This window comes from Neltuma alba, unplaced genomic scaffold, assembly GCF_004799145.2.
Source record: "Neltuma alba isolate B1F8T4 unplaced genomic scaffold, ASM479914v2 tig00012357_pilon, whole genome shotgun sequence".
In the NCBI taxonomy this organism is placed as follows: Eukaryota; Viridiplantae; Streptophyta; class Magnoliopsida; order Fabales; family Fabaceae; genus Neltuma; species Neltuma alba.
In genome coordinates, this window is record NW_021636864.1 from 4,482 (window position 1) to 15,973 (window position 11,492).

The window sequence follows — 11,492 nt, forward strand, 5'->3', positions numbered from 1 at the left end:
AACTTGTAAATGTTTGCAAAAAAATTTTGTTCAAAAACTTTAAATTGTAGGTTTTAAAATATTTTCTAGCCTTTTAAATGAAACCTAAATAAATAAGTTTCAAAATATCATGAAGAATTAAAATTATATAATTCTATAATATAATCAAAATTAATAAATTTTATAACATATTAAAATTTTGAAAATATATGTATTATAATTATTTTTTGTTGTATCAAAAATTCCTTGTTCTCCTAGATATAAATATTTAAATAATGTTTATGTTAAGGAGGGATATTTTTGTCCAAATAAAAGTTTGAAAATCAAGTTTAACAGTAAACTAACTGTTAGATGGGGAAATAAAATTTGAAACATATAAGCAAGGTTTGTGTAATATATATATTAATTTTAAGAAAAGAAAAGTTTTTGTAATTTAAGTAAAATAGAAAGATCGTTAATATATTTTACTTTAAACATATTTACTAGCTGTTACATTTAGAGCAAGGAAATATAACTTTTTCCTTAGCCTTCTACATTAAAAAAACAAAAACGAAACGTGCAACCCATAGCGTATGCAAATGAAAATTTTGCGAAATTCTGTCCACATTTCTTCAAAGTTTTATCAAAATTTTGCAGAAGTTCTCAAACAAAATCCAGGCTTTTATAAGGTTACTTGTCCAAATGGTCAAAGGTTTATGAACTATATTATGGAATGATATGTATATTTCCATGAGCGCATGACAAGATTGTCTTAATATTTGTTTTCGTAATTAAAATATTAAATCATAAAATATGTGTTTTAAAAGTATGCCCACACTTTTGCTTGCAAACCTTTAACTGTGTTTGCAGCAAATTATTTATTAACTATCAGGTCAAAAAAAAAATAATAACTGCAAGAAAAAGAATATTTATCAGAAAACTGGGGAAAAATTCTATTAAACAATTTTATTGATGAGGATGACTAAATAAGAGTACTAGTATTCTTCTGTGCATACAAAATTTATAGTTTCAATATTTTCTGTGCACAAAAATTTATTAAGTCCTTTTTACCAATAAAATTTTTAATAAAAAACTGTTTCCTTATTTTTCCTATTTTTATTGGGTGGATCCATTAGTGACAGAATTTCCCATGGCTTATCACATACTTTCTTATGAAAATTCTCATAACTTTTAACCTGAAAAGGATATTTCGTGAGACATTTGCGAGAAAATACATGAGAGCGCACCATATATGGCGGAAACGAAATAAAAACTAAGGATGAAAATAGGCAAGCCAACTTGTTGAGAGCATGTGGCCTGGCTTGTATTAATCATTTTATTTTCTATATTTCATAATACTTGTTAATTTTTTATTCTAAAAATGTATTAATCCTTTTATTTTCTGTTTTCCCCCTTATTAATTTCAAATTTCACAAAAACTAAATTAGGAGTAATTTTGTTATTTAAAGAAGACTAAAAACATTTTAGGAAAATAATATATTGATTTTATAAAGTCTGATGTTATTAAGTGATTTTCTTCATCCATGTACGAATTGTTCTTGTAATAGATAATATGCGACGGATGGTGTCCTAGATTTTTATATTTTCTATGGGTAACGAATTTTATGTATACAAATAAAAAATAAGTTATTAAAATATATGACCCATTTCATGAACATTTCATAAATATTTGACCATGTAAAAGTCAACAACGAAAATTTAATGCTTCATGTCTCAAAATTTTCGGAAAAAAACAGGATAAAACTTTGGGAGATGATTTGAGACAAAATATTCATTAGCTCACACCGAATTTCACAAAAATTTTATGCATGCACTACATTTTGAAAAAAGAAGACAATTTTTTGTTTGTTATGCAAAGGCATCCTCTTATTAGAGGTAATCCCATTTGAAGTACTATCATCATCAATCATCAATTATATTCTTGAAAACTTGTAATACCTGATTCGTTTAAAATAGGTCGGATATGAGATAATGAGATCTAAATATATTCAATTAATGAGATTTAAATAACATCTTGATTGAGATTTGAATATATTGAAATGCTATCTTAGCTATTAAAATGAATAAAAAAATATACTCCTATTAGAAGTTTTAGCTATCTTAAATAATACAATTTTAAACTTTTTAAATATAATCAAATATGCTGATCCGTGCAATGCACGGGGAAGAAATTTGTAGTTAGCTACTAACTGTGGGCATATTTCTCAGTAATGATTCAAACCTTTGTATATCACGTTATAAAAGACTAGTCCTTTCCGCTAGACCCAATATCTATTGGTTTAAAAAAAAAAAAAAACAAAGAGATAAGGTCTATCTTTGCCCTAAAAGTGTTCAACTAGGAGCTATCAATATCTTGAAGTTTTATTTAGAGCAATGTTGCCCTGAAAATTTACAAAACATAGCAATGTTGTCCTAATTTATCTGATCTAAACGGTCAACGTGGTTGACCGTTTATGCTGATGTGGCATAAACTTCACTCTTTTTTGCCAACTCATAGTTCATAAGTAAGGAAAAAGTTAAAAAAAAAAGAAATCGATCCCATATCTTCTTCATCCTTCTCTCTCACTGAATCGTCGGGCTTCAAATAATCATAGAAGGAACAAAGAAAGAGAGAGGATCAAACAACAAAATCATCCAAATTTCAATCAAACCCAAACAATAGTTGCGATTAACTTTCATAGAATCAATCGAACCTCATCTTTTTCCCAATAAGGACCTGAAAACCAAAATCAAAAACATATCCAGAAAACCTTAATCCTCATCTTTCTTGCCAGGAAGCCACCATTTGAACCATACTGAAGTAAACTTACTCGTTCGAATTTAAGGTTAGAGAAATTCATGAGGAATTAAAGTGCAACACACAATTCATAATTGTTCAATTTGAACCAAAATGCAATTTTTTGAGTTCGATTACCTTTAATCGCCTTCAAAAATCAAAACCCCAAGTTAGGAAAATTCATAGGTTTTTGTTCCAGAAGCAAAACATTTTCCTCCAAGCCACAGTTTAAACTACAACCATAACCCCCCTGTCATTCTTGAAATCAGCGTTCTCAAACCAGCAACAGCATTACCTACCAGATTTGCCGAAACCTGTCTCCAGGTCCCTCATTAACTAGCGTCGCCACACCGAAATTGGCCTCTTGCTTGTTATATCCTATAAATTTTAACTCTGAAGATAAAGAATATAAAATAGACGGAGGGTCACGCAGTGTAATAAAGACAGAGGCGAAACAACAACTTTTAAAGTGAAACCCGGACTGAGATTGGATTGTCATTTTGAAAATTGTCTGCTAAGAAAAGGTAGAAGGGGAAATTATGCCTGAAATTTTTGAAAATTCATGAAAAATAGAATAAAAAGTCTAAGATAGTGTTTGAGGCATGAAAGATGAAAACAACATGAAAATATTTTATTCTGGATTTTTGTAATTTCAGAAAATTTTGGCTAATGAGGAAAAAATGGGTCAAATTGAATTATTTTAAGTATGTAGAGGCCTTAATAATTTATGAAAAATGAGAAAAATTATTTGAGAGGTTATTATAATTTTTAAAATTATTTTTTCCCTCTAGAGAGGTTAATTATTTAGCTTTAAAATATTTAAACCCAAATTATATCAATAAAAGGCTGATTTTGGGAAAATTTTAATTGAAAGAGTTATATGTCAATATTAAATCTGAAAAAAATTAGGAGAACTTCTCCTCATGAGAGAAAGCTATTGGGGCAAAGAAATGAATTTTTGAAAGCACTGAATTTACAGAGTCCAAGAAAAATTCAACCGATAGCAAGATTATACAATGTGATAGTCTCTTATTCTTAGTGGGACAAAGTTTTTCCAATTCATTCTGCAAAAAATGGCACCAAATGAGGGGAAGTGGATATGAAAGGAATAATACACATTGTTGAAGGTTAAGTTTGAAGGAGTGGAATTATTGAATAAAAAATGGTTATTTTTTCACATGTGTGATAGGTGGCATATGAGGTGTCCTATGAGGTGGTTTGAGAATTAAATAAGGAGGACACCTAAAGGGCTAAGGTGGAGTGATCTTAAGGGAAGAAGAAGCAAGATGTGTACAAGGTTCTAGGGTAAAAGTAATGGTGAATGTGGAAATTACCATAAGGAAAATTGGCTTGCATTATAAATACCTCCTCCACTCCTTGATGGCCAAAATTTCATTCAAGTTGAGAGTAAGAAAGGGAGAGGAAAGTCAGCCAAAGAAGGAAGAGAAGTTCAAGAAAAACCTAGGTCAAATCAAGTGCTAAACCAAGGTAAGAGCTTGAATTTTCTTCTAGTTTATAATGTCCTATGATTTGATGGTTTTAAATATGGCTTTGAAAGAATTTGAAGGTCAGAAACTTTAGGATTTTGTGTGTGTCCAATTTGGTTCATAATGAGATATGAATAATTTAAAGGTTGTACATGGATTAGGGGATAGAGTGTCACATCCCAAAAATTTGCATTTGGCAATAAAAGAAAAAAAATTGGGATGAGGGTCAATATAGAAACTAGACGGGAAGATGAAATAACTTTTGATATGAAACCCCAAAAAGATCCAGACTGACATTTTCGTAATTATCGGTCTAGGAAGGGCAAAATGAAAAAATTTTTAGGAAAATCCCTGAAAAATAGAAAAGTGTATAGTAAAGGTTTTGAAAACTTGATTGAGGCCCGAAATATAAATTTCAGTGAAAATGAATTATTACAGAATTTCCCGTAAATGGAGGTTTTTTAGGAAATTATGGGGAAATGAACGAAAAATAATTATTTTAATGAGTTAGAGGCCTCAATAAATTTGAAAGATTGATGAAAAATTCATCTAAATATTTATTTAAATTATAAAAAAATTTTTAGGACTTAGAAGCTCAGGAATTAATTTTAGAGAATTTATTTTTCTTCATAACTACCGATAAAGGCCTAATTAGAGAAAATTCAAAATAAATACCTAGAGGTGGTGAAAAATTATGAAAATTTTCAGATCATGTTCCTATATTAAAAGGTGAGTGAGTTATCATGGAGAGAAATGAATTTTTTGAGGTCTGGAAAAATTATGGAATGTTACTAGTGAATAGTAACCGATAAAGTTTCAAATTGGTTTTTGAGATAGTGATTTGGTTTGTGAGCCATATTTTTGGGTCAGGCCAAACCATTTGTGGGGCCCACAATGGACCCATTAAAGGCCCAATTTCGTGCACTTTTCAGATTCCACCATTTTTATTAATAAAATGCAAAATTAAAGGATATTTGTGTGGAAAAATCTAGAGAAATGCCACATGGTGAGATCTGAAGGTTGAGGCACTTGATGGCTGCCAACACACCTCCTTATCTGTCATTTGAGCATGCTAATTAGGGGGGGGAATGTCAGAATTTTTGGTCTACAAATACCCCTTGAAAATACAAAGAAAATGTTGGAAAATTGGGGAAAATAAGGGGAAACTCTGTCACTGTTCATCCAGCCCTGTTGCACGAAATTCTTGAGGAGTTTTAGGCAAGAAATTATCCAACTTACTTCAAGGAAACACACTAAAGTATATCCAAGCATCAATATCCCTAAGTTTTACATTGATTAAACAGGGATTTTTGCTTGGAAAAATTCTGGAAAAATGCTGAAAAAATTCTGAAAAAATCGGTTGAGATGTGTGATGCTTAAGAAAGGATAGAAACCTAATAATTAAGTGGAATAAGGAAGATTAAGTGGTGTATGGATTGATTTTTGGATGAAATCAAAGTTAGGGTTTAAGGGGAGAATTTTTGTTCAGCACTGTTCATGCAGAACCAAATTTTATTTTATTTGATTTGATGATTCCAATGGCTTTAAAACATGTTTTTTTTTGTAGGGATATGTTATTGGAAAGTGTTTAAAATCATTGGAATCAAAAATAGAATTTTTGGAAAATTAAGGACCCCTCTTCAGCCAAACCAGGTTCATGGAGAAGGAATGTGATTTTCAAAAATATGATTGCACCATTGAATTCCTCATGAAAAATTGTGTAGGATTGAGTCATGAGGTGATTTATTCTAAAGAAGGAATCAATTTGTTAAAAAATCAAAGAAAAAGGGAGGAAATTGTTAAGTAATGTTAAAAGTGTTGGAACTAAGTTGTCTTGTGATTAATATGGCCTATGTTTATGCTTGGTTTAATAGGCATTGAGAGGAGGAATTAAGGAGAAGCATTGCTCCTTGGAGGAATTAATTGGACAAGCTTTGCAAAAGTAGCTTTGAATTATAATTTGATTATTGATCTTGCTTGTTTGTTGTGATTGTTGTTGCTTGGATTGGAGGAACTTTGTGATGGCCTTGATTGCTTGATTGATATTGGTTATGCTTTGGCCAAATGCTTTGTGGTATGTCAATGTGGATAACATAATGTTCCTCTCCTTGCATGATACGTGGTATGAATTCCTATGAGTTGGGAATGGTTTGGATTGCATGACATTTCCGATTAAACTTGTATTGATTTACATGATAATTATAATTCATATGCTACTGAGATTTCTTTGAAATCTCATTCCTCCTATGTTATTTTATGCCCTAATTAGGAAGTGGACCAAGCATGGAGCAAGGGAAAGAATTGGCCTTGGTATGAAATGGCTTTATGAATATTATGTTATGTTAGAAATTTGTATAAAGTATGCCAAACTTTATGTTGATTCTATGATAAGTTATGGATGACATTTTGATGTAATTTATATTGCTATTTCATGTTCCAATGTTGGAACTATGCTTGAGGCATTGTGAAAGGATTGTGGTTGAAGGAAAAAGGGGAAATAAATCAAGAAAATGGTAATTAGGAGATAAAATTATCTAAAAAGTGCCAAAATGTGGCACATAAAATAATAAGCAATTGTTGGATTTTGAGCATGAAATTTTACAAGCAAACAGATCTCATTTTTAGCTTTAAAACAAGTGATAATTCATCAAATTTGGAGTTGTGCTAAGAGTTATGCCCTTCCAAAGTTGGGCAAAAATACTGAAAATTTGAAAATTTACCAAATGAATAGTACACTTTGACAAATTTCTTGGAATTATTCTGGATGGAATGGATTAATAATTATTATTTTTTGTCCATGGAACTCTTAGCAAGCTTCGTGTGAAAATTGGAACCACCTCGTTTAAATTTCTCTAGAATTAGTTATGAATTTTCAAAATTGGCCCATTTTCAGATGAACAGTGTACAAACAGTATGAATAGTGAAATCCTGAAATTTAAAATTTCTCATCCAGAAATGCTACGAAACGACTTATAATAGTTCTAATTGACATATAATAGATATTAAGAGAGGGTGACATGAGAATAGAATTGTTGGAACATAGTGTTTAAACTTTGTTCTTGGAAGAATTTCAACTTGTGAAATCTAGAATTTCAATTTAGCCAGACCTAGTCTATTGAGCTACGGTTTGGTTTTTGTTAATTTGATACTTCTGATGAGTTTAGGAGCTTTAATTGTTCAGGGATGTGTGAAGAATATGTGTTTGGAAACATTAAAATTGAAAATAAAATTTTTAAATTTCAAGAGTACCTCTCAGCCAAGCTTGATTATAAGAGAAAAAATTGGATTTTGATAAATCTAAATTTATATATAGATTCTACATGAAAAATTATATAGGAAAAACCTAAGAGAGTTGTTAAAACAAAGGAGAAATAATAACCCTAAAGAATCAAGAAAAGGGTGAAGGGAGATTAGAAAGTGTTTGATGTGGTATGAGTTATAATGCGGAATGTCCTATTGCTTGATTAATATGCATTGGGCAGTTGCTGAGTAGGAGTATCAAGAGAAGAAGCTAAGAGGCAACAAAACAAACTCAAAAGAAGGTAGCTAGAACTTCTAACTTTTATGTTAACTTTGCATTGTATGTTTGCCATTTGTCTTGGTGCCATGATGTGATAGAGCTCGTAATTTTGAAATGTATTGAACTTCTTACATTTATATCTTGGCTATATGCATTGTTAAGTTATTTTAAGGCATGTTGTTTTCCTCCATTACCATGGTATGAATTTTGCAAGAAAGCATATTGATAGCTAGAAATATGGCATAACTTACTTTGCATGTTTGGCATTACTATTGTGGTTACATGCTATTGAGATATCCCCAAAATCTCACCCCTTTCTATGCTCAAATTTCCCCACTTAGGAGCTGGAAGTACAAGAGGAAAGGCAAGAAAGTGGCCTTAGCTTGAGGAAGAATACTATATGTTTTTTTTTATATGACTTTTAAACCTTTCTTCATGTATTGCGTAAATTAGTAGTAAAAGTGGAAGAATGACTCAATGACCACATTACTTTGTAAGTTATAGTTGAAGTATGGTTAGTTGATGCTATGCTTAAGAAATGACTAGTATAAATTAATATAGCATGAATTTGCAAAAATAGAGCTAAAAAGGGATAAAAGTGACCTATCAAGGGAGAAGGACGGTAAAAATGCTTCTTAATGGAAGGAAGAGTTTGAAGGGAAGGGAAGGAATCGCAGCCCATCGGATTTGGCGTCAACAAGGCTCGTCAATGTGGTCTTGGGTAAGGACAGTTTGGCCGATGGTCATGCCGTTGGTGCTATGGTGTCGATGACGGAGATACCTATGATCTTGTTGTGACACTTTGTGGAAGATCAAGGGTTTTGCATTGAGAGGTGAAGGTTGAAGTGGACGGAAGTTATGGTAGACAGAGAGCTTCTGGAGTTTTTTTTTTTTTTTTTTTTTTGCTCCTTAAAAGTATGAGTTGGCCCTAAGTTGGCAAAAAAAAGTGACGTGTACGCCACATGGAGATGCCACATCAACATAAATGGTCAACTAATGTTTGACTGTTTAGATCAGTTAAATCAGAGTGTCATTGCTATGTTTTGCAAACTTTCAGGGCTGACATTGCTCCAAATGAAACTTTCAGATATTGATAGTTCTTAACTGAACACTTCCAAGATAAAAATAGACCTTATCCCAAAAAAATGGTTGTGGTTATTTTAGAAAAATAATGACACCTAGATTTGGGTCCAAAATTGAAAATAGTTAAACTGAAGCAGTATAAGGAAATTTGAGTTTGCAGTTTTATTTAATTTTCAAGAAAGAAGGGGTCTTTCCTTTTTGCCGCTTTCTTATAGTCAATATAATAAAAAAATAAAAAAGGCATTCTATTACATTCAAAATGATTTTGGTTAATGGGTGTTTGGGATATTTCCAAACACCAGTGGAGCATGATAAATTTTCAGAAAATGAGATTGTTAGGGCTTATTAGGAGAACGTTCAATTAATTATAAAGCTTTTTGTTTGACAAAAAAAATATATCTATTCAAAATATATTATCAATATAACAAAAAATATTTTTTAAAATGTAAATTTGTCTTGAAAGTTTTTACTTAAGAGCATTTGGCACTACCCAAAAGTCTTTTGGGTACAAATTTCCTCCAAAAGTTTAAAATTGTGGCAATTGTACCCTATACTATTACAAAATTAACTTTATCTGTTAAAAAAATGACATTGACAGTTAACATTTTAACCGTAGAGAGACAAATTGCTACAATTTTCAACTTTCAGAAAAATTTGCATCCCAAAAAACTTCTAGGTACCAAGCATTCGTAAGTGAAAATTTTAGGACAAATTTGCCCTTTAACCATTTATTTATTACTAATATATTCAAAATTGTATTTCATAATGTAAAAGATCTTAAGCACTGTCGTCCAATAAAGAATATCATATTAATTTCATCGAATAATTTTATTTCATTTAAAAAATATGGCAATTATGCATAAACAATGATATTTTTCAAACTACTACTTTATTAACATAGAAAATATAACTTACAAGCATTTTATTATCTGTATCACTCTAATTGGGAAAGAAACATTGAAAATAAACCCCAAGAAAAAAAAATAGAAGACTTCATAGAATTGATATTCCCTGCAGCATTAATCCCCCATCAGCTTTCAACCTGCTTGAAAATTTAAAAAAAAAAACAAGACATTAAATAAAATAATCATAAAAATTAAAAAAAAATCCTTATTAACCATCCCTTTTTAATTCTTATACCCATACTTATCAACTCATGATGAGCAACAGAGCATATATAGAAGTTTGTTCTTCACGATCTTATTGTGCTATTTGTACTTGTTAAGTAATTATTACAAGTTTATAATTAAGAGAAAATTAATATGCAAGTTTTTTATAACTTTACCTTATTTTCAATTAAGTCATTGTGATTTTTTTTTTTTGGAGGTTTTTATAACTTTCCCAATAATAGGTATTGATTATACCCACAACACTATAAAAAAATAAAAAAGAATTTTGGCTCGACACCTGTTGCTGCCAAAAGGTCATTGTTCTAACTATTGTTGAATGATAATAGTCCGTTTGGTTTGAGGAAACCAAGATAAAACGACGAGAGAAAAAAATTTTAATGAGTTTGATTTTAAAAAAATTGAAGAAATGTAATTATAAAAATTTAATAAAGAGAAAATTTAAAATAAAAGAATGAGAAAATTAATTGAAGTTGAGGTTTTCATGTTCAGGGAGTGGATTATCCTTTTTTGTTTTCCATTTTTCTTTTTCATTATCCTCATTTATATTCAATAAGCTTAATGAAATTCAATGTGAAGAAGGAAGGTCCTAGAGGCCGGATATGTCATTGAACAACTTGAGACAGTAATTTAAGAGTTAGTAATACACTGAATTGAGATCAACTCAATCATAATCAAAATAATATAATATGATGAAAATATATAAAAAATATTCATGTACAATCATAAAAAGAATAATGTATAAATAAAAATATTAATTCACATGTAAATAGAATATTTATATATAAGTCACATATAATCTAACAAAACAAAGTTACCAAAACATAAATATGAACTTAATGTTATTTTTTTTCAACTCAAAATGATATCTTGAGCTTAACAAAGTGGGGAAAAAAAATTGAACCTGATCGACGACCCCTTTCAAAATTCTTGACCCAACCGGTAGGGATTAATTTACCAATTTGATCACTGGTTTGATCGAACAATCCATGTTGAATTTTAATACTATGTGAAGAAGTATGATAAAATTACCTTAGCATATGAATAGGCTCGAAGGATTCACTTTGAATCATGAGGACCGGCTAATTCTGCAAGAGTTGGTTTATTGCTCTTCTTTGACTCTGAAGTTTTAGAAGAGGGATAAGTGTTGCCATGACCAGCATTTCCAACAACATCTGATTTGTTGCCCTTGCCTGAGCCTGAAGCTTTAGAAGGGCTCTTATAGGTTTCACCATGCCCAGCATGGTCACCCAAATCTTTACCGCCATTGTTTTGCTTCTTAGAACTCATTTTGCCTCTAACAACACCAGATATTGCTTCACACAATCTTCTTGTGTTTTTTTGCCTTCAATTATGTAAGTTGATCTTTATTTATATAGAACTTAGACGTGTGTCCTAATGAACATTTTTGTGAAAATGTGCCCAATGTTCTTTCAAGTTTCATCAAAATTTTCTCAAGTTTTCGGAACACAATGTGAGCATTAATTTAATCAGCTTATTAACACAGTCAAAGATTAATG

At 30.6% G+C, this 11,492-nt stretch overlaps 1 long non-coding RNA gene across 1 annotated transcript; it reads right to left on the reverse strand.

Annotated features, from left to right (window-relative positions):
• Positions 1-9,705: 9,705 nt before the first annotated feature.
• LOC114726286 (uncharacterized) lies at positions 9,706-11,282 on the reverse strand. The gene is made up of 2 exons (XR_003738488.1): positions 11,005-11,282; positions 9,706-9,887 (listed from the first exon to the last, which is right to left on the reverse strand). It is a non-coding gene; the product is annotated as an uncharacterized LOC114726286 (long non-coding RNA).
• Between the last annotated feature and the right edge of the window lie 210 nt (positions 11,283-11,492).